General features: G+C 40.2%; 1 pseudogene; it reads left to right on the top strand.

Annotated features, from left to right (window-relative positions):
• Positions 1 to 21470: 21470 nt before the first annotated feature.
• Positions 21471 to 23257, top strand: LOC125388156 (uncharacterized; annotated as a pseudogene).
• The last annotated feature ends 4488 nt before the right edge of the window (positions 23258 to 27745 follow it).

Here is a 27745-nt window from a genome sequence, read left to right as displayed (position 1 = left end):
CCTCTTTTTCCTATATACAACTTCCCCATATACCTCCAATGTCACACTTAAATTTCCAAATAACCACTCAGCTGTTATTACAGGAACCATCATCAAACATAGAGCTGGAGGTACAAGGACTGTCAAAAGCCCAAATGGGCTTACTGAAACAATAATAAATTTGTAGTCCCAAACTTCAAAAAATCTCACAAAACAAACCTTGATGCGGGAGAATTGTCTGTTCTGTCCATCATATTTTAATAAAACGCTGATTGGCCAGGCAGGAAGTATAGGCGGGTCAACCAGACAGAAGTAGAGGTGGGGCAATGAGAATAGAATAAGGCTACGGAGGAGGAAGGTCCCTCAGCCACTCCTGCGCAGACCACCGAAGAGGCAACATGTAAGCTGTCACATTGAGAAAGGTACTGAGCCCATGTGGCTAACATAGATCAGAATAATGGGTTAAGATAAGTCATAAGAACTAATAAGTAGCCTGACCTAGTGGGCCAATCAGTTTATAACCTTATGGAGTCTTGTTTGTGATTTTCTTTGTTGCTTGCCAGCTGTTGAGATACTTGGAGGGATGGAAACCCCAACAAGCCGGCCATCATGTTACAAAACCTGAACATAACAGGCTCTTCACTGACTGCAGCAACGTCTCCTGGATGTTGAGGTAATGCCATGATACACTCTATTGTTATAATCATACACTGTTAATATGTCTAAAATTTATTTCTTTTCAAAACATGTTTAACAAGCTCCAGGGAGACAGTTTGACCGACCTAAATGGACCAGACTCACCCGAAATAAGTATCATTTAATTCTATTGTTGTCATTCCTGGTCTCAGGAACTCCTGGAGCAAAGAGACTGGGAGTATTCTGGAAGCAGAAGCTCTCTCTCAGCCACTCCTGCACAGACCACCGAAGAGGCAACATGTAAGCTGTCACACTGAGAAAGGTACTGAGCCCATGTGGCTAAAATAGATAAGGATAATGGGGTAATATATGTTATAAGAGCTAATAAGTAGCCTGACCAAATGGGCCAATCAGTTTATAACCTTATGGAGTCCTGTGTGTAATTTCTCTTTGGGATTTGCCGGCTGTTGGGGTACCCGGCAGGACAGAAACCCCAACAAGCCAGCCCCTCATGTTACATACGGCGCCAATGTGTGGACAACTGTATCCACATAAAGCCTAAGACAGCTTGGGAAGTAATTCCAGAACAAAATAACAGCATTATACATGGTTTCTTGGTAGCAGCAATTTCTTGGGTCTGCTCTGCTTGCTAGAGGCAAGCAAATGCTCTCATCTAAGAGAGGCTTCCTGACTCAGCTTTAGCTGCAAAACCTTGCAGCTCTTTAAAGAGGTTCTGCCACAAAACACTTAAATGTTGTTGATGACAAGCTGAACGCATTCTTTTCAGTTTTCAGCTGTAGCAGGAGAAAAGCTGTGCTGTTTTAAAATGCCGGCTTTCTGGACTGTCCTGCCAGGGCAATCTCTGACTCTTTCAGGCAGGCAGTCCGACTGAGTGTGGTCTGTGAGCAGAATGCTTCAGCTTGCTTGCTGGCACGGACCTTGAAATGCCATAGAGTTGTGGCAGTAAAAGGCTCCAGTGGTACATCTACCATGAAGCTGGAAAGCTAAGAAATGGCCTAGATCCAGCCGTCAAAGCCACGGTTTTAGGCTCATGTGGTCAGAAAAAAGGAGAGATATACTTAAAGAGAGATTCAACGACGAAGAAAACCTCTAAATTGTTTATAGTATGTTACAAATAAATGCAGGATAAAAGTTAAAGTTCTTAAAGTAAAAAGAGAGTGGTTATGTGTGGTGGTACACACCTTTAATCCCAATGCCTGGGAGGTAGAGGCATATTGACCTCTGTGACTTCAAGAGACTGAGGTAGGGATTGACCTCTGTGACCTCAAGGTGTGGTAGTACACACCTTTAATCCCAATGCCTGGGAGGCAGAGACAGGAGGATCTCTGTGAGTTCAAAGACAGCCTGGTCTACAGTGTTATTCCAGGACAAAGATATACAAAGATCCTGTCTCAAAAAGTAAAAGTAAAAGTAAAAATAAAAGAAATAGAGGTTAAAATAAAGCCACATAAAGATGGAAAATGCACAGAGAATCTTCATACTGTATGCTATTATGCTCTCTTTAAATTGTTTGATTGCTGAGGAAGGAGCAACAGCTGCTAAAGGACTGTTGTTTATAAATGCTGCTGAACTAACCCAAGATAGGTATTTTGAAAATACCTTGGCTTCAAAATTGAAGTCAAAAGGTATGTTACTTTGGAGAAGAGATTTTGCTTTTGTTTCCACAGAAAATGAGAGACTCTGGATTTATTCAGAGTTAAGAATAATCACCTTTGACCAAGGGAGGCCACCTGAAAAATCTTCAACAGGAACAGATGGCCTGGATTGTCTGAATTCTACATCCAGAACATATTCAAGACTGCTGCCTGAGATGATCAAGACTCACAGGATACTCCAGTCAGGACTTGATTATAACTCTAAATTTTCTTTAGGTCCCCATAAGATCATCAGCGCCCCCAACCAGCAGGAAGTAGCCTGAAATACTACGCCCACATTCCCAACAAATGGACTATGGGTATTTTCTTTTGTTTTAAAAAAAAAAGAGGGAAATGGTGTGGGAGAATTATCTGTATTCTGTCAATCATATTTTAATAAAACGCTGATTGGCCAGGCAGGCAGTATAGGCGGGAAAGCCAGACAGGAAGTAGGGGTGGAGCAAAGAGACTGGGAGTATTCTGGAAGCAGAAGCTCTCTCTCAGCCACTCCTGCACAGACCACCGAAGAGGCAACATGTAAGCTGTCACACTGAGAAAGGTACTGAGCCCATGTGGCTAAAATAGATAAGGATAATGGGGTAATATATGTTATAAGAGCTAATAAGTAGCCTGACCAAATGGGCCAATCAGTTTATAACCTTATGGAGTCCTGTGTGTAATTTCTCTTTGGGATTTGCCGACTGTTGGGGTACCCGGCAGGACAGAAACCCCAACAAGCCGGCCCCTCATGTTACAAACTCCTAAAACCCTCCATCTTCCATCTTAACCCTCTCCTCTATCACTCACTCAGGAACCTCTAAACCCCCCTCTGTCTTCCATCTTAATTCTCTCCTCTATTAACCACTAGGATCTCAATTTTTTCCTCCCAAACGTAATTTTTGTCTTTCCAGCATCTTGCGAGGTCCAAGCTGCCAGATGACTCAATTCCTCAGAGCCCGGAAGAAAATACAGTCTTAATCAGCCACCCCAGGATGCGATCACACATCCCAAACTCCTCAATGCCCACAAAGTCAGCATGAAGCAGTTATGAGAGACCTTGCTGAGCCCCATTCCCACCCATTAAGGTCCTCAAACTCCCCTCCCCCAAACTTTTATAATAAACGGAAGGGTGAAATGTAATTCTTTTAGCTACCTGAAAGGCTGCACTTCCGGGTTCTAAAGCAGGCGCATGTTGGTGGATTTTTGAGAATAGGGCCAGCATGACCCACGTGCAAGCATGCATGGCTACCTCCTCCCACATCTCAACTAACTCCACTGTGTGTGCATGCATGGATTGCCCGCAAAATAAGATGAAACAAAACAAACAAACAACAAAAAAACAAATAATTGCTCTTATCTCTTTGAACATCACTAGGGACATTGCAGTCCATGTCTTCCTCATGTAATTCCTTGACATGGAAAACTGTTTCTACTCTGTCTGTTCATCACTTAGTCTTAGCTTTCCCTTCACTTATTTTCCTGGGCAGATTTACATTAGACCTCTTAATTCTTATAGCTCTTCATTTAAGTTGTACCAAATGAAACTTTCCTCTTTGACTTACCTTGTGATGATGTAGATTCAAAAGTCAGGTGTCCCTTTATACATGTTCATCCTTACACAGAACACAGTCATGTAACTGCAACATTGTCAAATTGTTAAATATCATTGGATGAAATAGATTTTTCAGCTTAAAAACACTGTTTTTAACAAAATACAACCAAACACATTGAGAAGACAAAGTTGATAGATCACTCTGTAAGGATATGGAAGATGCCCAGAACCTATCCCTCTTTCAGAACTTAAGTCAGAAGCACCTTTCTGCTCAGCTTTACCATCATGGTTCTAAAATTTACCTGAGATATTTCTGGTTTCAAAAGAAGTGAAATTATCCCCGCTTCCCACTCTTTCTTTCAAGCTCACACCATGGTAGGTCCAGAACATAGCACACATCCAGGGTCCTCCCTAACTTCCCTCTGACATTTACACCTGGGATTCATGACCAAGCCCAGAGTTAATGTTCAGGCACTATGCTATTGACAGGTACTGTCCTCCTGTGATGAAAATGTAATCTTCATTATTGTCTGAGACAGAGTATTCCCTGTCTATTGTAATCTACAGCTGATTCCTGCAAAGAACAGGCAACTAATATTTACTCCACTCTTCTCTTTATTTAATTCACTATTAAATATACCATTTTTTATTTCCATTAATAACCTTTCTTTAACATCTGAACAGCCTCACTGCCGCTGTAGATTAAAGCCTATTATTCCATCACAGTTTGACTTTGAGAATGCAATGAGGATTTCATACACAGGTAGTGCTTAGTGGAGAAAATGGCTTAAGTCAGGGATTTTTATGCATCAAACAGTTTGGATAAAGGTAGGGGTCAGTTAAAAACACTGAATTCTGCTCTTGTCTCAACTCCAGGGCACCAGATCCAAGATAAGTAATGTCTGTGTTTAGAGGATAGAGAAACAGGATCTTTTTTTTTTGTCATATGGGATATTTTACCAAGCAGGTCTAATGCCTACTTCATGTGTTTAGAAATAAACTTTAACTGCCCTAAAGAAATTAGGAAACAAACCCAATGACAGGTCAATGAGACCAGTGAAATGTACTTAAATGTGTTTCATTTTCCTTTACTCTTCTCTAATTCATTCACTAGCCTCTAGAGTGTTCATGCACTGGTTCTTTGTCGGGTGAGTTTGTTAAGAATAAGAAATTTGCATGCAAATAGATAGAACTAGAAAAATACATCCTAAGTAAGGTAACAGAGACCCAGAAAGATAAACATGGTATGAACTCACTCATAAGTGGATACTAGCTATAAAGCAAATGGAAATAAACCTATAGTTCACCACGCTAGAGAAGCTAAGAAACAAGTTGAATTCTAAGAGAAACATATAGACATCTTCCTAGAAGGGGAAATAGATAAGATCTCCTGACAAAATTGGGAGCATATTTGAGAAGGGAGGACAAAACTGGAGGTGGTGGAGAAGTAGCGAGTTGGGAGGAGAATTTGAGAGAGCGGGATAGTCAAGATGGGAGAAGAATAAAGACCAAGAGTAAGGGAAGAGATATTTTGATTGAGGGAGCCATTATAGGACGAGCAAGACGCCTGGCACTAGAGAAATTCCCAGGAAGCCATAGGATGACCCCAGCTAAGACCCTAAGCAATAGTGGAAAGGGTATCTAAACTGACCTTGACCTGTAGTCAGATTGATGACTATCTTAAATGTCACCATAGAACTTTTAACCAGCAAGTGATGGAAACAGAGACAGAGACCCACATCGGAGCACTCGTCTGAGCTTCCAAAGTCCAATTGAAGAGTGAGAGGAGTAAGAATATGAGCAAGGAGGTCAAGACCATGATGGGGGCACCCACTGAAACAGCTTATCAGAGCTAATGGGAGCTCACCAACTCTGGCCAGACAAAGAAGGAACAAGCACAGACCAAACTACACTGTCTGAATGAGGTCAACAGTTGTATGGCTCAGGCAGACTGCAGTGCCACTGGCAGGGGCACCAGGATTTATCCCTACTGCCTATCTTGCTTTTTGGAACCCATTTTCTTTGGATTCATACCTTGCTCAACTTATATACAATAGGGAGGGCCTTGGCCCTTCCCCAGAGCAATGTAACTTACCCTCTCTGAGGAGTAGATGGAAGCTGGGTTGGGGAAGAAAGGTGGAGGGGATGGGGAGGGAGTGGGGACTGGGATTGGTATGTAAAATAAAACAAATAGCTTGTTTTCTTTTTTAAAAAAATAAAAATTAAAAAATAAAAAGGAATAATCCTCACTAAAGTAGACACACAAACATCAAAAGTGAGCCCACCTCAGTGTAACTAGTATATGGCCAGTTTCCCTCCTGAATCTATCAAGCAAAACCAACCATCTCTATGATTCTTACTTATTTGCTCATCTTTTGTTTAAGAAATGCTTAATTCAGACTTAAGGAAGTCTGAATTCAGACAGCACAGTTTCTTGTTAGAACCTGTTCCCATGGCACTTCTCCTTACAATTTCTTATATTTTAATTATTTTTATTTTATTTTATTATTGTTCATTCATTTTAATTATGACTTGGATTTCTCCATGTAAGGTGGGGAAGTCCATCCAGTTTTGAGACATTAAGAGAATAAAATCTCAAGGAATATTTAAACTTAAACGACAATAATGTCTCCTTTTTAGAAATTATTTTTCTTTTTAATAAATTAAACATTATTAAAATTTCTACTTAAAATGTAAATATAAACCCCCCCCTAATTTTTTTATGATTAAGTTAACTCTGACTCAAAATACCCATTTCACCAGGCCAAAGAAAAACTCAATCATGCATCCCTGACAGTGCCTCTCCAACATTTTAACTGAAAGCTTGAGGCAATAATAAAAAAGTTACAGGAATTACATCCCGTTGATCACAGTACATTCTTTGGATAAACAACTCGAACAGATACATTTACCATGGCAACACAAGATTTCAAAGTTTCTCCTTTAAGAATGTGACCAGAGACTAAGAGCAGAGTGCTCATTGAGACAATCTGCAAGACATACATCTTTATCAACCAGACTTGGCAAGTGAAGAATGGGCAGGATTTTTAAGGTTGCTTTGTGTTAATAACCTTAGTTAGATATCTCTAACTCTGACCTTGGCTTATATATAATATTTTTTAACTTATAATCCATTTACAGAAACATTCAGTCTAGATTGAACTTGCTCTGAGGTAAAAATGAGCTTTTGTGTGTAGTTTGAGTAAAAGGAACAAAGTAGGCTTTTAAGTGTCTTATAGTCCTTGGGGGACAATAGACTGCAAACTGATGCAGTCACTATGGAGTTCAGTATAGAAAATACTCACAAAGCTAAACATAGATCAACTACGTAACCCAGTTACACCATCTGTTGGCATATGCCCAAAGGACTTAATGTCCTACTTCACAGATACTTGCTCAGCCACATTTGTTGCCACTCACTCCATTATAGTTAGGAAATGAAAATAATCTGAATGATTTAAAGATGAATGAAATTTGCAGGTAAATGGATGTAATGAGAAAACATTATACTGAGTGAGGTTATCTGGATTCAGAAATAAAGATGCCATGTGTCCTCTCACATAGGTGGATCATAGCTTAGAGTTTTTTGTTGTGAGTACTATCACCCTGAGTAACCATAGAAATGAGGAGAGTAAACAAGAACTATAATAGGTAGGGAGAGGAGCTCTAGAGAGGAATACAGTAGGATGAAGGAGCTATAAAGGGAAAAATGAGGGACTTTAACTGAAGAGGCGTGAGGAAGAGAAGTAGAGAGTGAAAGGAGAGACGGGGGATAAATAACATTAAAGATTTTGTAAAAAGCTATAAAACTATTTTATGATTACTTAAAAATGCATTATAATATTATGTGATGTCCTCTGCATGCTGTAAATGTGTTTTATTACAATTTTTGAACAAAGAAGCTATTTTGGCCTATTGCAAGGCAGAATATAGGTAGGTGAGAAAACTAAATTGAATGAAGGAGGAAAGAAGGCAGTGTCAGACAGATGCCATGTAGCCACCAAAAAAGCAAGAGAAGACAAACCACGAGTCTTGTGATAAAATAGAAAATAATACAAATGTGTTAATTTAAGATGTAAGAGTTAGTTAACAAGAAGTCTAAACTAATAGGCCAAAACGTGTTGTAGTTAATATAGTTTCTGTGTAAATATTTGGGGCTGGCTGGCTGGAAAATGTAAGTGCAGTCAGTCTCTGTTTAAAATTGTCTTAGTTAATATTCTATTGCTGTGATGACACACTATGATCAAGGCAACTTATTAAAGAAAATGCTTAATTTGGCTGAAAGTTTCAAAGGGTTACAGTTATGATGTCAGAAGGAAGGAATAGCAACAGGAACAACTGAGAGTTCAAATCTTGATTCAGAGAGCCACCCCAGGAATGACATAAATCTTCTGAAACCCCAAAATCCACCGCTACTAACACACTTCCTTCAACAAGGCCACATCTCCTTATCCTTCCCAGTTTCACCAACTAAGGACCAAGTATTCAAGGATATAGGTCATGAGAAACATTCTCATTCCAATACCACAAATATATGAGTATATGAGATTGTGTGTGTGTGTGTGTGTGTGTGTGTGTGTGTGTGATTTAAATGCAGTTATGCCTCTTACAATGCTAATTCTTCATCCAAGAGCCATGAACTACCCAGCAAAACACTCAGTGTCAGGCACGGCAATCATACCTTCAAATTCTGTGTCAGGGGAATCCGAGAGACTTCCAAAATAATAAAAGCTATTACTGTTATCAGACTCTTGTCCTTGGTTGCATTTCAAAACTTGATATTAATGCCTACTTCTGATGGCACAACACACTTCAGAAACAGGACTTTGAGAAACTGACCTGGAATTGATCTGAAAGTTGCCTTCGTGAAGACTAGCTCTCCTTGTATACAAGGTTGCTAAGCAAGCTGACAAGACAGAAATGCAATCAATAACTATCCACCTGCAAAGTCTAGAAAACACAATGATCAACATGGCATGATATCTCAAAGTGTGCAATATATTGGGATTAATCAACAGCTATATAATTCTATTTAAGGTCTGCCAAATAGGATTGAATTTATTCCCAGTACTGTAAACTTGGCCAGACATGTATCGCTGGAAAAGTCATGGAACCTAGAGAAAAGCTTATTACTGATACATTTTTAAAACAGTATAATTTCTAACTGCATTCTGAGTTCTTATCCTTATACCCATGGGTAAGTGCATCTTACATCCCTTACCAGAGAAGCTTCTGAGGCAGGTAAAGAGTATTATGGATATTCACAACTGGTTAAAATGCAGAGAAGAACTGACCATGGGGCATCCAGTTCCAGTTGATACATCTATAACACAACCTCCACACCTAAATCTCAGGTAATATCATGGAAGAGAATGTCAAAAGACTGTGAGAGTCAGAGAATCAAGAAATATACTCTGAGATATTGTCTCCTGTATATATCTTTGAAGTTTCACTAATGAAATCACAACAATATCATTACCTAAATAAAACTAGAACAATGACATTACCAATTGGCATGCCGGTGTAGATGATGGATATCTCACAAAGCCTCACATCTAAATGAAGAGTTACAGGCAATTAATTACTGTTGGGAGAAAGAGATCTAGTCTTCTCCCGAATAAATACCCTGATAAGTTATTCAAAACCACTCTTATACATACAAGCAATGCAAAAAGGGTGTGATGTATCTTATACATACAAGCAATGCAAAAAAGGGTATTTGCAGTGTGTGTGTGTGTGTGTGCGTGTGTGTGTGTGAGTGTGTGTGTAAAAAACAATGTTTAAAGAAGACGTTGTCATGAGAGGAAATAGAGGAGTGATGGGGAAGTTAGATAGGAAAAGAAAAGGATTAAAATGGTATAAATGATATAAAAGTTATTTAAACTACTAAATTTAAGAAGAATCAATTATTAAGGATATTTGAAAGTGTTTTGGAGAAATTAAGGTATCATTGCTATTATTAAATTTATGAGTTTTTAACATCCACTAAAATTTGTTTCTTGTCCTAAATAAATAAATAAAAATGCAACAGAATGATGGTCCCTATGGTAAATTCCTCTGTGCAACAGAGGATAACAGGGACAAACATTAACCAATCATAAGTGGGAGTGCCTCCCTCATTGGTCAGACATATTGTTGTCTCTTAAAATATGCTGATCTCTGACACCGTGCCACATATGAAAGTCATATATGGCTGGGATTTCTGGTACTTGTGGTTATTATCCCAGACTTTCTACATGGCTACTCCTTTTGAGCACCTACCACATGCTGGTATGGGTCTGAGGAGCGGGATATGAAATCACTGATGAAGGTGAAACATTGTTATTTCTTTTAAAAAAAAACCTGTCTTTTCTTCCTCTTTTGTTTTTCAGCAAAGCAGGTAAAATGTCATTGCCCCCACTGGTTTTCAGTTTGGCTATTTTAAGTATCACTATATCAGAATGTTGAAAAAAGTAACATGTATCACCTTGACCTCCAGCTTCAATTCCAAGCTTGTTGAAAACACCAAAGCAGTGACAATGAGCTTCTTGCTGCTTGTTGATGCCTCCAAACCATAGAAGTCATAGGACTGTGCAGTAATGTGGCATTGTGAATATTGTTTAATATGAGATGAATCATATCTCACAGCAGTAGTTGTTTCAACCACACCCCTGCAATCTGCACAACTTCCCTTCTATTGGCTTTTGACCAGGTAATGAAAACTGGACACTAGCCCACATTTCTTCAATTCCTTTGCTTTGTCATTCTATGTTTCTTCAATATTCTATCTCTCATTGGTAAAAGCATCTTCTCACTCCATTTTTTTCAATATCCATTCCCCTCCAATTCTGGAGATTATCTTTCTGGGGAAGTTAGATTATATGGTCATGGTAAAGGCCCTGATGATACATGCTTTAGATCACCTGAGACCTTGAAAGTAAAATACATTCATAAAGGATAAGCTAAACAGAAGAAAAAGTAAATATTTAATGTAAGTGGACCCCAGCACTTATAAATATTCATTGACTGAGCTATTAGAACATATGGTTGTTGAAACTCCATTTTTAAAGGTTGACTTTGTTGATTAACAAAGTGATTCGGAGACTTTTGCTGCTCAGGTACAGCTAGACCAGGCAGAAGAATAGGTGAGTGTCTTGCCTGCCAGCTGAATTGCCCTACTCACTACATATGGTTCCCAAACACTTAACACACAACTCTACCCCTGCCTCATGATTCATTCTGCAGCCAGGCCCTACACACAATGCCAGGACACCTTCACTATTTAGGTGCGGACCACAGTCAGAAGAACAGTTGAAAATCACACCAATAAAAAGATCATAGAAGTCCTGCTGCAACTAAGACAGGCTAATCAGCAAATATCCATCTGCCAGTTTAGATAAAGACTCCCTACTGAATCTAAAGTCACATTGGCCACCAGAAATACATGAAGACCAGAATACAAAGGAAAATAAAGAAACCAAGGAATAAAATGCCCATCCAAGGAAGACAAACCTAAACCTATAATCAGCCCAAAGGGCTTTAGGATACCACTAGAGCCCAGTTATCCCATGCCAAAATATCTAACAATTCCAACACAGCTAAAACATGATAAAATAACCTTAAAACCAATATTATAAAGATAATAGAAGTCCATACAGAGGATATAAAAAATCCCTTAAAGAAATTGAGAAGACAATCAAAAAATTGGAGAAAATCAATAAATCTTTTAAAGAATGCCAAGAAACCAAACGCAGGAAGGTAGGTGAAGGAAACTATTTAAGACTTGAAAACAGAAATATAAGCAATAAAGAAAACACAACCTGAGGAAATTCTGTAAGTAGAAAAGTGAACAGGACCTACAGACTTAAGCATTATCAACAGAGTACAAGATATGAAAAAGAGAATCTAAGGCATTGAAGATACAATAGAGGAAATAGATTAATCAATCAGAGAAAATGTTAAATTTTAAAAATTACAAGCACAAAACATCTAGGAAATCTGGGACATTATGAGGAAACCAAACCAAAGAATAATAGGAAGAGAAGAAAGAGAAGAATTCTGGCTCAAAAATCCAGATAATATGTTCAACAAAATCATAGAAGATTTTATTAACCTAAAGAAGGAGATGCTTATTAAAGGACCAGAAGATTACAGACACCAAATAGAGTGTACCAGAAAAGGACATCCTTACATCACATAATAATCAAAACACAAGATATATAAAATAAAGAATATTTAAAAATACAAAGGAAAAAAGGCAAGAACATATGAAATTACACCTTTTGTAATTATATTTGACTTTTCAACAGAGACTATAAAAGCCAAAAGTGTCTGGACAGATGTCGTGGATACTCTAAGTGAACATAGATGCTAGCCTATGGTCTACTTTACTCAGCAAAGCTTTCAATTCCCATAGATGAAAAAAACAAGATATTTTAAAACAAAATTAAATTTACACAATATCCATGCATAATATAGTCCTACAGAAAGTACTAGAAAGTAAGCTCCAACACAAGGAAGTTAACTACATCCATAAAAACAGAGGCAATAACACCAGAAAAACACAAAATGGAGAAACATGCACACAGAGACACACACACACAACCACTGCTACCACCAACAGTAATAACAAAATAAGGGGTAAAGCATGACTAGTAAAAAAACTCAAAGAGAGAAATTGGGGTTCAACCTGAGGGTGAGAAAAGCAAAATAGTCAGTCACTAGTTCTTACCTTGACTTCAGTTCATAAATGGTGATCCTACCGCCAGGAATCTCAGAATGAGACTGTGTCTGAGAGCTGTTTCCTCTTGTTTTATAATACATTCTAGAGCTGGGATTAAAGACATGTACCAACTGATTTCTATGGCAACTAATGTGGCTACTGGGATTAAAGATATGTGTTATTAGGGCATGGTCTCTAAGACTGATCAATAGAGCTGTTTTACTCTCCGATTATCAGGCAAGTTTTATTTATTAAAAAAAGTGAAAAATCACTACAAATTGGCACTAACAATTATTGGTCTTTAATATCTCTCAATATTAACTCCCCAATAAAAAAAGACACAGGCTAAGAGAATAAATACAAAACATGATCCATTCTCTGCTGCATACAAGAAACACACCACAGCATTGAAGAGAGCAATTATCTCAGAATAAAGGGTTGGAAAATGATTTTCCAAGAAAATATACCTACAAAAGACGATGGTGTAGGTACTCTAATATCTAACAAAATAGACTTTAGGTGAAAGTTAATCAAAAGAAGTTGTGGGGAATATTTTATACTCATCAAAGTAAAACTACACCAAAGAAAATATGAATTATTAACAACTATGCCTCAAATTCAAAGTCATTTACTTTTGTAAAAGAAACATTATTAAAGCTTAAATTACATATGGAAACTTATAAGTTAATTTTTGAGAGACTTCAACACCCCAGTGTCACCAATGGACAGGTCATCCAGACAAAAACCAAACAAATGAATAATAGATGTTATTAATCTAATAGATGTTATTAATCAAATTGACTTAACAGGAAACTACAGAACATTTCACCTAAACAGAAAATGATATACCTTTTTTAGCACCTCCCAGTACAGTCTCCAAAATTGACCACAAATTTGGTCACAAAGCAAGTCTCAAAGAATACAAGAAAAATTGATATAACAATCTGTATCCTCTCAGACCATCATTGATTAAAGCTGGATTTCAACAACAACAGAAATAATAGAAAGCCTACAAACTCAAGCAAGCTGAACAAGTCCCTACTGAATGACTACTGTGTCAGAAATACAGAAATTTAAAACTTTCTAGGAGTCATTGGAAGTGAAAACATTGCCAGCCAGTGGTGGCACATGCCTTTAATTGCAGCACTTGAGAAGCAGAGACAGGTGAGCTCTGTGAGCTCAAAGCCTAGCAAGGCCAGCCCAGTCTGCAGAGATAGTTCCAATGCCACAGAAAAAAGAAAGGAAAGAAAGAAGGAAGAAAGGAAGGAAGGAAGGAAGGAAGAAAGGAAAGAAGGAAGGAAGGAAGGCAGAAGTAAGGATGAGTGAAGATATCTGACTCATCTGATCCTCCCTGGGGGATAGGCTTAGCCTCTTCTTGGGGTTTTAAGAGGAAAAACCTGAAAAGGCAAAGGGGGTGCAGTTAGATTAGGTGAAAGGAAAAACTTAACCCACAGGTGGGGGTTATCAACTTTGTGGATGAGAACTCGACAGGTCACAAGAAATCTGGTTCAGAAGTCCTGTGTGAGGTCAGAGAACAATGTCCTCAACCTTAGAAATTAAATTCAGGTGAAAAGATCCCACCCTGGACCAGCCCATGTTGAAAGAAGGCCATTCGGAAAAACAGAAAATGACCCATTTACCCTTCTTTACATCAACACTTTTGTTATGAGCAGTGTCCTTTATATCCTTCTGGTAGGCTAGGGTGAGGTCCAAGGGGAAAGAAGGAGTAGTCCCCACAGCCTATCCAGTCAAGTCAGTCATCAACAGACATACAAAGGCAGAACACACAAGACCAACAAATAGAACAGTCAGACAAAGGGTTCTTTAGGTAACAGATAGTTTGGTTTGTTGAGAACCCAGAGATTCAGCCTCTACAAAATCAAAAACCATGCAGAAGGGATGGCAGTCATTCAGTAAGGCTACCTGATCCCCAGAGACTTCAGATTCAGAGTTACAGATGGGGCCTAACTGGGTCCCTGACAAGATTGTCTCAGATGAGAAACACCTATCAAGATGAGGAAAGGGTACTTCTTTCAATACTTCCAAGTTGTCCCTCTAGCATGTCCACCATGGTCCCACAGCCATTCAGTCCCAAAGAAAACACACAGAGATCTATATTAATCATAAACTGATTGACCTATTAGCCCAGACTTCTTATTAACTCTTTCTTACATCTGAAATTAGCCTATTTTCCTTGTCTATGTTAGCCATGTGGCTTGGTACCTTCATCAGAGACGTATTCTCATCTTGCTTTCTTTGCATCTCGATGACGGCTGCAGACTGACTCTCTCCTCTTCTCAGAATTCTCCTGTTCTCATCACCCTGCCTCTACTTCCTGCCTGGTCACCCCACCTATACTTCCTGCCTGGCTACAGGCCAATCAGCATTTTATTAAAATACAAGTGACAAATCTTTATAAAGTACAAAACCATTGTCTCACATCACTTGTCCCCCATCTTGTTTTTCAAAACAAGAACTCTGAATCTAATCTTGCTTAGCAGAAACCTCATCAAAGCCTCTGGCAAGCAGCAGCAAGAGGAGGTATCCTGTGGGGGGCCGCAACCACACTCTCCGCCATAAGATGGCGCTGCACCGCCAGGTGAGCAAGAAAGCGCACACATGTTGGTAACTTTCCACTACTGCGTCCCCGCCTACTCCCGAGGCATCACCTAGGACTGGGAGCAGCGGACCAATCCAAGAGTGACACGTCCGAAGCAGGGTCTGTTTCATATATAAGGGATGGCTTCCTTCATATCTCGGTCCCCGGCCATGTTGGCTGATGCTCGCTCTCCCAAGGGGCATTAAAGCTATTTCTGCAGAAGAATCCTGTGTCCCGCGTGGTTCTTGCAGGCGAGACAGAGCGCGGAACAGTATCCTACCCTTCTAGAGAGCCTTTATTTTAAGGAAAAAACCAGAACAGTTATTTTCGCAGAGTGTGTACTGGCAGATGGTCCTATCAACAATGGTTTAAAAGTTAGGAATTTCCCTTTGAATGGTCTGTTCCTGGGTGGTACCTCAGTAGTCTCAGTTGGTAATCTTTTTCAGAACCAATTATTGCCTGAGGGTTAACTACTGAAACTCAGGCCTCAGTTGAGCTTGTTAGGGTTGGGTCTTACACCTAACCAAAATTCAAAACAAGAGACCATACATGGACAGTAGATGTGAAAATTATAAATAAACTCATTCATAATGAAAGCAGGGCAAGTATAGAAAGCTAGAGATTGATTGCCCAGTGAGGATGACTAATCAGTGACCTCTTAAAAGCACATTTTTGTACTGATCACACAGAAAGACAGTTCATTGTCCTTAAATATTAACTACCTGTCACACTCAGTCTCCTATCATCAGACTACAAAGCCCAGAGCTGGCCTCCTTAAGCTTTCTGGGCATCCCCACCCAGCAAATGAACCAATCTATTTCTCTACTGTCTTATTGAAACCTCACTAAAGATAGCACACTGAAAATCAGTGACCTGGATTGCTAGTGTCTCAACCAGTTGAAAGGATTTAGTCAAGGTAGTCTGGCCTATCTGGTTCGTTTTAAGATGCTTATTTTTCTGATTGAATATTTAAAGGCTAAAGACCCTAGCAGGCAGATAACTTCAGGCCATGAATAGCCAGAGACAGTCTCTAGCTCTTGCAGTGGTAAGAAGCCACTCTAACTTCCATTGCATTTTTTGAATGACCAAAACAACGCAGAGCAACAAACAAGCCACATCATTTGTAGGAATCTGTTTTCATCTTTCCTGCCACCAACATTTGCAAAACTGTAGGTGTCCTTTCAGATGCTTAAAATTACTTCATGAGACTTTGAATTTTACCACAATTGTAAATCTCTGAATGACACTAAAGTACAAGAGTACAGTGCACAACAAATTATCAGAGGAAAAATCAACAGTGATGTTGTTCTCCCAACAACAGTGAAGTTCTTTAACCAACAATAAAAATCTCCCCAACCTTACAGGTAAAATAAAAGAATACTGTGAACACTAGGGCATTAGCATAGGAAGGAGAAGATGACAATCTTCTTATTTATGAAATATGGCATACTTAGGAATAACAAGGCAGGCTATAAATCTTAAAAGTTAGATTACACATGTCAAGGTGACACATGCATCACAGGTAAGTGGCTAGACTATCAGGAAGTTACATCTATTACGCAGAGGAGACATCAAAAGATTTGAGAAGCTGCTGCTGTTTGCGCTGAGCGTTAAAGGATAGGATATGGGAACATGCATGGATATTTTCTCTTATGTTATTTACATTATAATTTATGTTACACCTGCATACCATAAAGAGGATAGAATTTTCTCAGAAGTTATGTACCAGCACAAGGTAGAAAAGACAAGCTGAGGTCAGGAGAATAAAAGCCACAGACTACTCAAAATCACAAATTTGCCCTCAAATTTTGTGAAAGTCACCATTAAGAGGCAAGTTGGAATAAGCCAGCAAACCTACAAACAGAGAAAAGCACGCACCAAAGTAGGATGCTGTCAAGCAAGGATTTGCAGAGAAAGGGGTGGCTAGTAAAATATATCGTTGCACATTTGAGCAGCAGGCTAATGAAATTCATTAAAAATTGTTATAGGAATGCATTATTGACATGAGTCGTCAGTATACTAAAGAAGATTGTAGAAGACCAAAGTCATTGTACTCATAGATAAGCACCCAGTGAACCAGGAATGTTAAACATGCAGGACTATCTCTTCAAACGGAGAAAGTTATAACCTATTTTTACACTAGAAATCTGGGAGGGGAGGGGATAAATAGCCTGGTTACCTTAGAAATATCTGTAATCTAAAATTATTTTTGGTACAGTCTGAAACTTTTTTACAGTCCTTGCCTTCTAGCAAGTTCTTCTAGGAAATTGTTCTTTGATAGTGTTAAGACTTTGGTTTCATTTAAAGTATCAGCTGAATATTTATTCTCATGCTTATGTGAAAAAACACAGAATTTTCTGTACTTATTCCTCAAATACTTCTGGGTATCGTGTCACTCAGAAGGAGAGTTTTCTTGAACTGGAACTTAAAATTACCCTGAATTTTAAAGATCATAAATCATCGAGCCTTAGGATTAATCTTTAAACATTAATGACCATTGTTAATTAATTAGGTTTTCCTTTTTTTTATGTTTGATGGTTTGACACAAATTATTAGGGCCAGGACCAGAGCCAGGGCCAGGACCAGGGCCAAGGAGAGCAAGGTAAGATGGCTAGAAAAAGAAAATACTGGCGTGTTCATATGTCTGATGAAAAACTCACATCCAAGATATACAAGCGACTACAAACACCAGCAAAAGGTTAATCCAATTTAAAGCTGGAGAAACAATCTATGTAGACCTCCTCTATGAAGTACACTAACGGCCAATAGGCCCATGGAGACCCCTGTGCTCCACACGTTAGGGGAATGCAGATGTGACCAACACACCACTTCGAGGAAACCTGGATTAGTTAAAAAGGAGAGATGACTCAGTGGTAAAAAGCATTGCCTGCTCTTCCAAAGGTCCTGAGTTCAATTCCTGGCAACCACATAGTGGCTTACAACCATCTGTAATGAGATCTGGTGCCCTTTTCTGGAGCCCTCTTCTAGGTCAAGAGACACTTAAGGGCATGTTCAACTTCATTAGCAATCAGGGAAATGTAAATCACAACTTTCGGACATCATCTTACACGTGTCAGAATGGCTAAATCAAAAACTCCAGGGCCAGGGCCAGTGCCAGAGTCAATGTATCCTGGTTTAGTTAAAAAGGTGGAAAAAGGGGCTGGAGAGATGGCTCATTGGTTAAGAACATTGCCTGCTCTTCCAAACGGCCTGAGTTAAATTCCTGGATACCACATAATGGCTTACAATGATCTGTAATGATGTCTGGTGCCTTCTTCTGGTAACAGAAAGAAGGGGCTGGAGAGATGGCTCCGTGGGTAAGAGCATTGCATGCTTTTCCAAACGTCCTGAGTTCAATTCCTTGCAACCACATGGTGGCTCAAAATCATCTGTAATGAGGTCTAAGGCCCTCTTCTTGTGCCCTCTTCTAGGCCAAGAGATACTTAAGGTCATGTTCAACTTCCTTAACAATAAGAGAAATGCAAATCAAAACAACTTTGAGATACCATCTTATAACTGTCATAATGGCTAATATCAAAAATGCCAGGCCAGGGCAAGGGCCAAGAAAACCTGGTTTAACTAAAAAGGTAGAAAATGGGGCTGGAGAGATGGCTCAGAGGTTAAGAGATGCCTGCTCTTCCAAACTTACTGAGGTCAATTCCTGTCAACAATATGATGTCTCACAACCATCTGTAATGAGGTCTAGTGCCCTCTTCTTGTGCCCTCTTCTAGGCCAAGAGACACTTAAGGTCATGTTCAACTTCCTTAGCAATAAGAGAAATGCAAATCAAAACAACTTTGAGATACCATCTTACAACTATCATAATGGCCAAAATCAAAAATGCCAGGGCCAGGCCCAGGGCCTAAGAAAAATGCTTTAGTTAGAAAGGTGGAAAAAGTGGCTGGAGAGATGACTCAGTAGTTAAGAGCATTGCCTGCTCTTCCAAAAGTCCTGAGTTCAATGCCTGGCAACCACATAATGGCTCACAACCATCTGAAATTAGTTCTGGAGCCCTCTTCTGGCACCAGAAAGAAGGGGCTAGAGAGATGGCTCAGTGGTTAAGAGCATTGACAGCTCTACGAAATGTCCTGAGTTCAATTCCTGGCAACCACATGGTGGCTCACAACCATCTGTAATGAGGTCTCGTACCCTCTTCTGGTACACTCTTCTAGACCAAGAGACAATTAAGGTCGTGTTCAACTTCCTTAGCAACCAGGGAAATGCAAATTAAAACAACTTTGAGATACCATCTTAGACCTGTCAGAAGAGCTAAATTCAAAAACACAAGGGCCAGGGCCAGGACCAGAGCAGAAAAAACCTGGTTTAGTTAAAAAGATGGAAAAAGGGGCAGAAGAGGTAGCTCAATGGTTAAGAGCATTGACTGCTCTTCCAAACGTCCTGAGTTCAATTCCTGGCAACCACTTATCTCCAAGATCTGTTATAAGGTTGAAATTTAACCCAGCTCTAGGCATTTTACAAATTATTTTAAGGGAAGTCACTCTTGATTGTTTTATTTTTTTTTTAAATTAAAGATAGGGAATGTGTGTGAGAGTATTCATATGTTTGGATGTGAAAGTATGAGTGTGTGTGCAATCAAACTGTGGTGTAAAAAGATCCTCAGTGAATTCTAGTATTCAGACTCTGTTCCACTAGTGAAGGGACCATTTTCTAACCTGTTTCCCTTTGACTTTTCTGTAATGAGGTCTGGTGCCCTCTTCTGGCAACAGAAAAAAAAAACTGGAGAGATGTCTCAGTGATTAAGAGCATTGCCTGCTCTTCCAAATGTCCTGAGTTAAATGCCTGGCAACCACATAATGGCTCACAGCCATCTTTAATGAGGTCTATGCCCTCCTCTGGCACCAGAGAGAAGGGGCTGGAGAGATGGCTCAGTGGTTAAATGCATTGCCTGCTCTTACAAACGTCCTGAAAAGGGGGCTGGAGATATGATTTAGTGGTTAAGAGCATTGCCTGCTCTTCCAAATGTCCTGAATTAAATTCCTGGCAACCACATAATGGCCTACAGCCATCTGTAATGAGGTCTATGGCCTCTTCTGGCACCAGAAAGAAGGGGCTGGAGAGATGGCTCAGTGGATAAGAGCATTGCCTGCTCTTCCAAACGTCCTGAGTTCAATTCCTGACAACCAAATAATGGCTCACAACCATCTCTAATGAGGTCTGGTGTCCTCTTTTGGCCTGCACACATACACAACAGGACCAGGGCAAGGACCAGGGCAAGGACCAGGGCAAGGACCAGGGCAAGGACCAGGGCAAGGACCAGGGCAAGGACCAGGGCAAGGACCAGGGCAAGGACCAGGGCAAGGACCAGGGCAAGGACCAGGGCAAGGACCAGGGCAAGGACCAGGGCAAGGACCAGGGCAAGGACCAGGGCAAGGACCAGGGCAAGGACCAGGGTGGAGAAAACCTGCTTTAGTTAAAAAGATGGAAAAAGGGGCAGAAGAGGTAGCTCAATGGTTAAGAGCACTTCCAAACGTCCTGAGTTCAATTCCTGGCAACCACTTATCTGCAGGATCTGTTATAAGGTTGAAATTTAACCCAGTTCGAGGTATTTTACAAATTATTTTAAGGGAAGTCACTCTTGATTGTTTTACTTTTTTTTAATTAAAGATTGTGAATGTGTGTGAGGGTATGCATATGTTTGGGTGTGAAAATATGAGTCTGTGTGCAATCAAACTGTGGTGTAAAAAGATCCTCAGTGAATTCTGGTATCCAGACTCTGTTCCACTAGCGAAGGGACCATTTTCTAACCTGATTGCCTTTGACTTTTCTGTAATGAGGTCTGGTGCCCTCTTCTGGCAACAGAAGAAAAGGGCTGGAGCGATGGCTCAGTGGTTAAGAGCATTGCCTGTTTTTCCAAACGTCCTGAAATAGGGGCTGAAGAGATGACTCTGGTAAAGAGCATTGCCTGCTCTTCCAAAAGTCCTGAGTTAAATGCTTGGCAACCACATAATTTCTCACAGCCATCCTTAATGAGGTCTATGGCCTCTTCTGGCACCAGAAAGAAGGGGCTGGAGAGATGGCTCAGTGGATAAGAGCATTGCCTGCCCTGCTCTTCCAAACGTCCTGAGTTCAATTCCTGGCAACCAAATAATGGCTCATCAACCATCTCCAATGAGGTCTGGTGCCCTCTTCTGGCCTGCAGACATAAATAACACAGCCAGGGCCAGGGCCAGGGCCCAGTTTGGTTACATGCTGTGGCTTGTGAGTACCACGGGAAACCGTAGCTAATGATCACTGTGGCTAATGATCACAAGGCTTTGCTGTAGCTAGTGAGTTTGCTCTCTGCTAATTTGCTGTGGTCACCTACTTGCTGTAATTTCCTATCTTGTATGTACCAAGTATTTTCTCCTGAGTCGGACCATTTGTTTTTATTTCTTTCATCGGTCTATTCTCATCATACCCAGGACTCTTCATCAGAAGAGAACACGAAGCGTTCAGCCCAAGAGGCAACAAGCAGAGGACATGGGAAGTGCGGCACTGGCAGTTTGCATTTAAGGGAAAAATGGAAAGGTATGGGCGAGAATGAAGGTAAGAAAGCGTGTGACCGTGGGCGGCCTGTGATCACCAGCAGTAGTACAAATGTCTCTGCCGGTGAAGACACCTTGGAAAAAAACCTCAGGTCATGGCAGTTACTCACCAAGAGCCCCACCTTTCAATAAGCAAGTATTCTCAGCAACACTCGAAATGTAGCTGGGCGCATCTGAAGGGGGGCCTAGGTCATGACAGGATTAGTTTACATTGTAGCATTGGGTTACACTTTCATTCAAGCATTTCTGTAGATAGAATAGAAAGTGAACATATTTCTGAATGTGGCCAGTTTGAGAGTTCTTTTACAGAAAAATATGTTACTTTGCAGTCAGCAAACAACTCCTTGTGCCAAAATATATAATTTTAATGGATCTGGGAAGGACTTTTCTTATCCATCTTTGTTAAATCAAAACATAGACACAAGTGTTTGGGAATGGAGAGCAGGTTTAATGAGACTACACAGACTGTTAGCCTGAGCCGCATCAGAAATAATTACCAAGTTTTTTCTGTCTGAGAGAAAACTTATGAGTGCGTTGAAACCCATAAAACCTTTAATTATGGTTCAAGTCATAGTAAACGTATTCCTTTTCCAGAGAATCTTTACAAAGGTAACAAATGCGGGAAAGTCATTCATCAGGGCTCAGAGGCTCTTCAGAGCTCCCATCTTCAAGACGAGGCTTACAAATCCAAAGAATGCGTCCTGACTTCTAGTCAAAACTCAACCTTACAGGACACCAGAAAATTTATAGTACAGAGAAACCCTACAAATGTAAAGAATGTGGTAAGGCCTTTAGCAGTTGTTCATATCTTGGTGTACACCAGAGAATTCATACTGGAGAGAAACCCTTTGAATGTAAAGAATGTGGCATAACCTTTAACACAAGGTCAAACCTCAGACAGCATCAGAGAATTCAGACTGGAGAGAAACCTTACAGCTTGGTCAAGATTGTGGCCAAGAGTTTAATCAACACTCACATCTTATTCAACACCAGAGAGTTTATGTCGGAGAATGTGGCAAATCCTTTATCAAAGGTCCCCCTCTTCGACAGCGTCATGCCATTCATGCTGGAGCAAAGTCCTACAAGTGTAAGGAGTGTGGCAAAACCTTTGTTCATATTTCAAATCTTACTCAGCACCAAAACGTTCACACTGGAGATAAGCCCTACAAGTGTAAAGAGTGTGGCAAAGCCTTTCCCAGTGATTTAAGCCTGAAATGACACCGTGTAGTTCATACTGAAGAGAAGCTCTACGAGTGTAAAGAGTGTGGCAAAACTTTCACCCAAAGTTCGAATCTCAGAAGACATCATAGAGTTCATAGTGGAGAGAAACCCTACCAACGTAAGGAGTGTGGCAAAGCCTTTACTGCGAACTCAAGTCTTAGAGAGCATCACAGAGTTCACACTGGAGAGAAGCCCTACAAGTGTGCACAGTGCAGCAAAGCCTTCAGCCGTTGCTCACACCTCACTGTACACCGGAGAATTCATACCGGAGAGAAACCCTACACATGCCAAGCCTGTGCAAAGCCTTTTCCATATGTTCAGTCCTTAGGCGTCATAACAGAATTCATACTGGAGAGAAGTGCTCCTAACAGAAAGATAATGGCAAACTGTGTGTGTGTGCGCGCATGCATTTGTGTGTGTATGTGTACACAAATGAGTGCACATGCGTGCTTGCATGTGTGGAATTCAGAGGTCAATACCGGATGTTACACTCTATTGCCCTCTACTATTTTATTTTTTAAAATTGCACTAAGCATTTTGTTTGTTCATGCATGCGTGTATGCATGTGACATGATTCATGTGTGGAGTTTAGAGGTTAATTTGGGGGTTGGTTATCTCCTTTTGTCATGTGGATCCTGGGGAGCTAACTCCACAGAACAGGCCTGGTTGTAGATGCCTTACCTGCTAAGCTGTCTTGCTGACCTCACCCTAGTTTTTGATACAAGGTTTAAAGTTTTTTCATTTGTTTTGTTTTTTGAGACAGGTTTTCACTGTGTGGAAGCCCTGGCTGTCTTGGAACTCACTCTGTAGACCAGGCTGACCTCAAAATCACAGATACCCACCTGTCTCTGTAGCCAAGTGCTGGGATTAAAGGCATGTGCCACCACCGCCTGGCTAAATTTTTTTTTGTGTTTTTTTATTTTTATTACTTTATAAATATAATTTTTATTACTTTATAAATAATACCAGTCAAAATTCCCACTTCCTCCCCTCCCCCCACTTCGCTCCCACTTCCCCCACACCCTCCCCCCAACCCCCCTCCAGTCCTAAGAGAGGGCAAGGTACCCTGCCCTGTACGAAGTCCAAGGCCCTCCCCTCTACATCCAGGCTTAGAAAGGTATGCATCCAAAGAGAATAGGATCCCAAAAAGCCAGTACATGCAGTAGAGACAAATCCCAGTGCCATTATCATTGGCTACATTTTTTTAAAAAAGGATTTTAAAAGATTTTTGTCTGTGTAAGTGTTTTGCTGGTATGTCTGTACATTACATGCACTTCCTACAGAAGCCAGAAGAGGGCATTAGATATCCCGGAATTGAAGTTATAGACAGTTCTTAGTGCCGTGTGGGTGCTGGGAACCAAACCCTAGTCTTTTGCAAGTGCAACAAGTGCTCTTAACCACTGAGCCAACTCCCCAGTCCTGCCTTTAAAAATGTTAAATTATTTATTTATATACTTAGATGTATGTTCAGAGGTTAGGGGCAACTTGCAGGAGTCAGTTCTTTCTACCATGTGGGTCCTAGGGTTTGGATTTAAGTTGGTAGGTGTGTTTATTGAACCTGGAGGTCATTGGGACCAGCAAGCCCTCAGAATTTTAATTGTCTCAGCCTCCCAGTGCTAGAATTACTTAGTTATCCTGCTATAACCACCTTGTTTTTATAAATTAAATTTTTGGGGGGGAAAGACTCTGTAAGTCTGGCTGTTTTAGAACTAAGTACGCAGGTCAAGTTGGCCTTGAACTTGTGGAGATCTACCTACCTTTATCTTTCTAGTGCTGGAATTAAATGCATATCCCACCATGCCTGGCTTATGCTCAGCTTTTGATGTGGTTGATGGGGATCTGAACTTGGGTCCTCCTGCTTGAAAAGCATCCAGTTTCCCCATCAAGCCATCTTCTCAGCCTGCCTGGAAAAGTTTTTTTTTAAATTTTATTTATGCATATGGGTGTTTTGTCTGCATGCACATCTATACATCACAGGCATGCCTGATAGATACCCTGTGCAGGCCAGAAGAGAGTGTTCAATCTCTTATATTCATTTATCAACTGCCATTTGGTTGCTGGCCACCGTCTGTTTAGCAATCTTTCCTGACCCATAACAAAGTTTTTATTTAAATATCAAACATTATTTAATAGATAATTCATGCTGCCTGCAAATATTTTACATGTAATGAATGTGGGAAGACACTTGTCCAAAATATATACCCCAGAGAATAGTTAAAATATTTACGTTGGAGAAACTTTTTTAAACAAATTGGATAATCTCTCTCCATATGTATGTATATATGTATGTATGATTGTATGTATATATGTATGTGTCAGAAGACAACTTGGGGGAGTCAGTTCTCCTTCTTCCATGAGGGTCCCATGAAGGATCAACCTCAAGTTATCAGTCTTGGTGACAGGTGCCTTTACCAGATAGCCATCTCACTCCAGTACACTAATTATAATAGAGCAACAACTTTTCAAACTTCAGATCTTGATGAATGTAAAATTATGTTGGAAAGAAATCCAATATAGAGAGAATGCATGACAGCCTTCAGTTTGCTTAAATTGTACATCATTAGTGGAGACGAGGAAACACTCACAGATATGAATAATGAAGGTAACTGCTACCTGAAAAGTTATGTTTCTTATAAATTCAGACTTCCTCTTCATGGAAACAAGAACCAATAACTTGTGCATAAGTTAATGTATCTTGTTTGACTAATTCTGCAGGACTTTTAGCCTCAGTTTGTTTCCCAGACTTTATAACACCTTATTTATTATATATAATGATTTATATATTATATGACATGTAATATATAATATATAACAATATATTATTGATATAAACAATATCTTATTTAGATTGTGTGTGTGTGTGTGTGTGTGTGAGAGAGAGAGAGAGAGAGAGAGAGAGAGAAAGAAACAGGAAACGAGAGAGAGAGAGAGAGAGAGAGAGAGAGAGAATGTGTTGTACTGAATGAGTACTTTGCTGGTCTCTAACATTGGGCATTGTGTGAATTAATTGCTCTGGCACAGGCATTAAACTACCAGGGGTTCCAAGCAGCATGTATTAGCATTCTATTGGGTAAATGGAATATCTCTAGTAATCATTTTCTCATTTTCATTAAAGTTTAAAATTATTTGGAGAACATTCCCATAAATTACAATTTTAGTCACTTTATTTTTATTGCTGCAAAGTTACTTATGGCAAAGGTGGTATAGGAGTAGATAAACCTAGTGTCTGAGTCTTCAGTGATTACAAAATTTTAGCCTATAATGTTTCTTACATGTCACGCTTTAGAGCCTGTGAAGTACATAAATTTTGGGTTTGAGTTTCGTTGCAATATGTAACTATTACAATATAATGATCATTCTAGGACTAAGAGAACCGTGGGACTAATGATAGCATGTGTGCCCCTGAGTGGATGTGCTTGTGTTCACCTGTCTTGATATGGTGATTGTTGACATGAAAGACAGTTCAAATTACTTCCTACTGTGATTCCAGTCCTGGATTAGCAGATTTTCCTCAGAGCTTCTTATAGTCTGAGGGAAAGAATGGAGACCTCCATGTCTTCCTTAAGTATGTGTAGGGTAACTGGGTGTAACTAGTAGCCTTGGGAAAAATTCTCATCTTCAGTCCCATGGGCCGTGGAGGAATCATTTTCCACTTGTTAACAGCTCAGTCTAGTTACTGTTCTCCTTTATAAAGTGTTTAGAGTTTATTCTAGCAACAGGATAATTCATATGTCTGATTTAATTGCTCACAGGTTTGAACATACTGGCCTTAGTCCTCAGTATAATTTCCCAGCTTGCAGTGCTGTGGAGATATAGAAGGCAAGGACTATAGGCTTCATCTATCTCCTGATACTTTAGATGAAGCCTGTCCTGGGAGTGTGTGGAAGGGGGCAGCACAAGTATGCAGGGCGTTGGGGGCCTTGGACCTTCCAGAGATCAGGATAGCGCTTTGGGACTTTTTACTTGTTAGTGGAAGAATTCTCGGGCTGGAGAGATGGCTCAGAGGTTAAGAGCATTGTCTGTTCTTCCAGAGGTCCTGAGTTCAATTCCCAGCAACCTCATGGTGTCTCACAGCCATCTGTTATGAGATCTGGTGCCCTCTTCTGGCCAGCAAGCATACAGACAGACAGAACGTTGTATACATAATAAATAAATCTTACAAAAAAAAAAAAGAATTCTCAGGAAATCCCTCTCCTCCCTCCCCCTCCCCCACCGGTTTCTTTCCCTCTTGCACTTCATTCCTTCCTGGGCCCGAGCATGTACAGAGCACGCACGTCTAGAGTCTTTGAGTCCATCCTGTATTTTCAAACAACTTCTTGGTGATCTTATAGAAAAAGAAGAATTGGACATCACGAATTTTAGGCAAATTTTCTTCTTATTTGCAGAATGACTAATTGAAGGAATGGTAAAATTCAGAGTTTCCCCTGGGGTGGGCATGGTGGCTCACACCTTGAACCCCGGCACTTGAGAATCAGAGGTAGGTGAATCTCAGTGAGTTTGAGGCCAGTGTAATCTACATAGTGAGTTCCAGGGCAGCCATGGATATGTAGAGAGACCTTATTCAACAGCAATAACAGCAAAAAAGCCTGGGGCCATTTTTCATAACCCCCCACCTCCCAAATACTATTCAGGCTCTGCATGTGTTAAAAAAAAATTTCTACTAAGCCTTTGGAGGTGTAAGCTGAAAGCCAGTAGGGACTCCTAAGGAATCTTGGTAGCATCTTTTTCAGTGACACCAGAGCTGGAGACCAATGGAGGCCATCTAGTCTAGTGCACCTCCATGTTCCTTTTCCAGTGTGGGACTGGTTATGCTTCCCCACACCTTCTGGTCCCCCACCAGCTTCTCTTCTACCTTT

This window comes from Myodes glareolus, chromosome 6 (assembly GCF_982192425.1).
Source record: "Myodes glareolus chromosome 6, mMyoGla1.1, whole genome shotgun sequence".
NCBI classification, from domain to species: domain Eukaryota; kingdom Metazoa; phylum Chordata; class Mammalia; order Rodentia; family Cricetidae; genus Myodes; species Myodes glareolus.
This window is presented reverse-complemented; position numbering and strand designations above follow the sequence as displayed.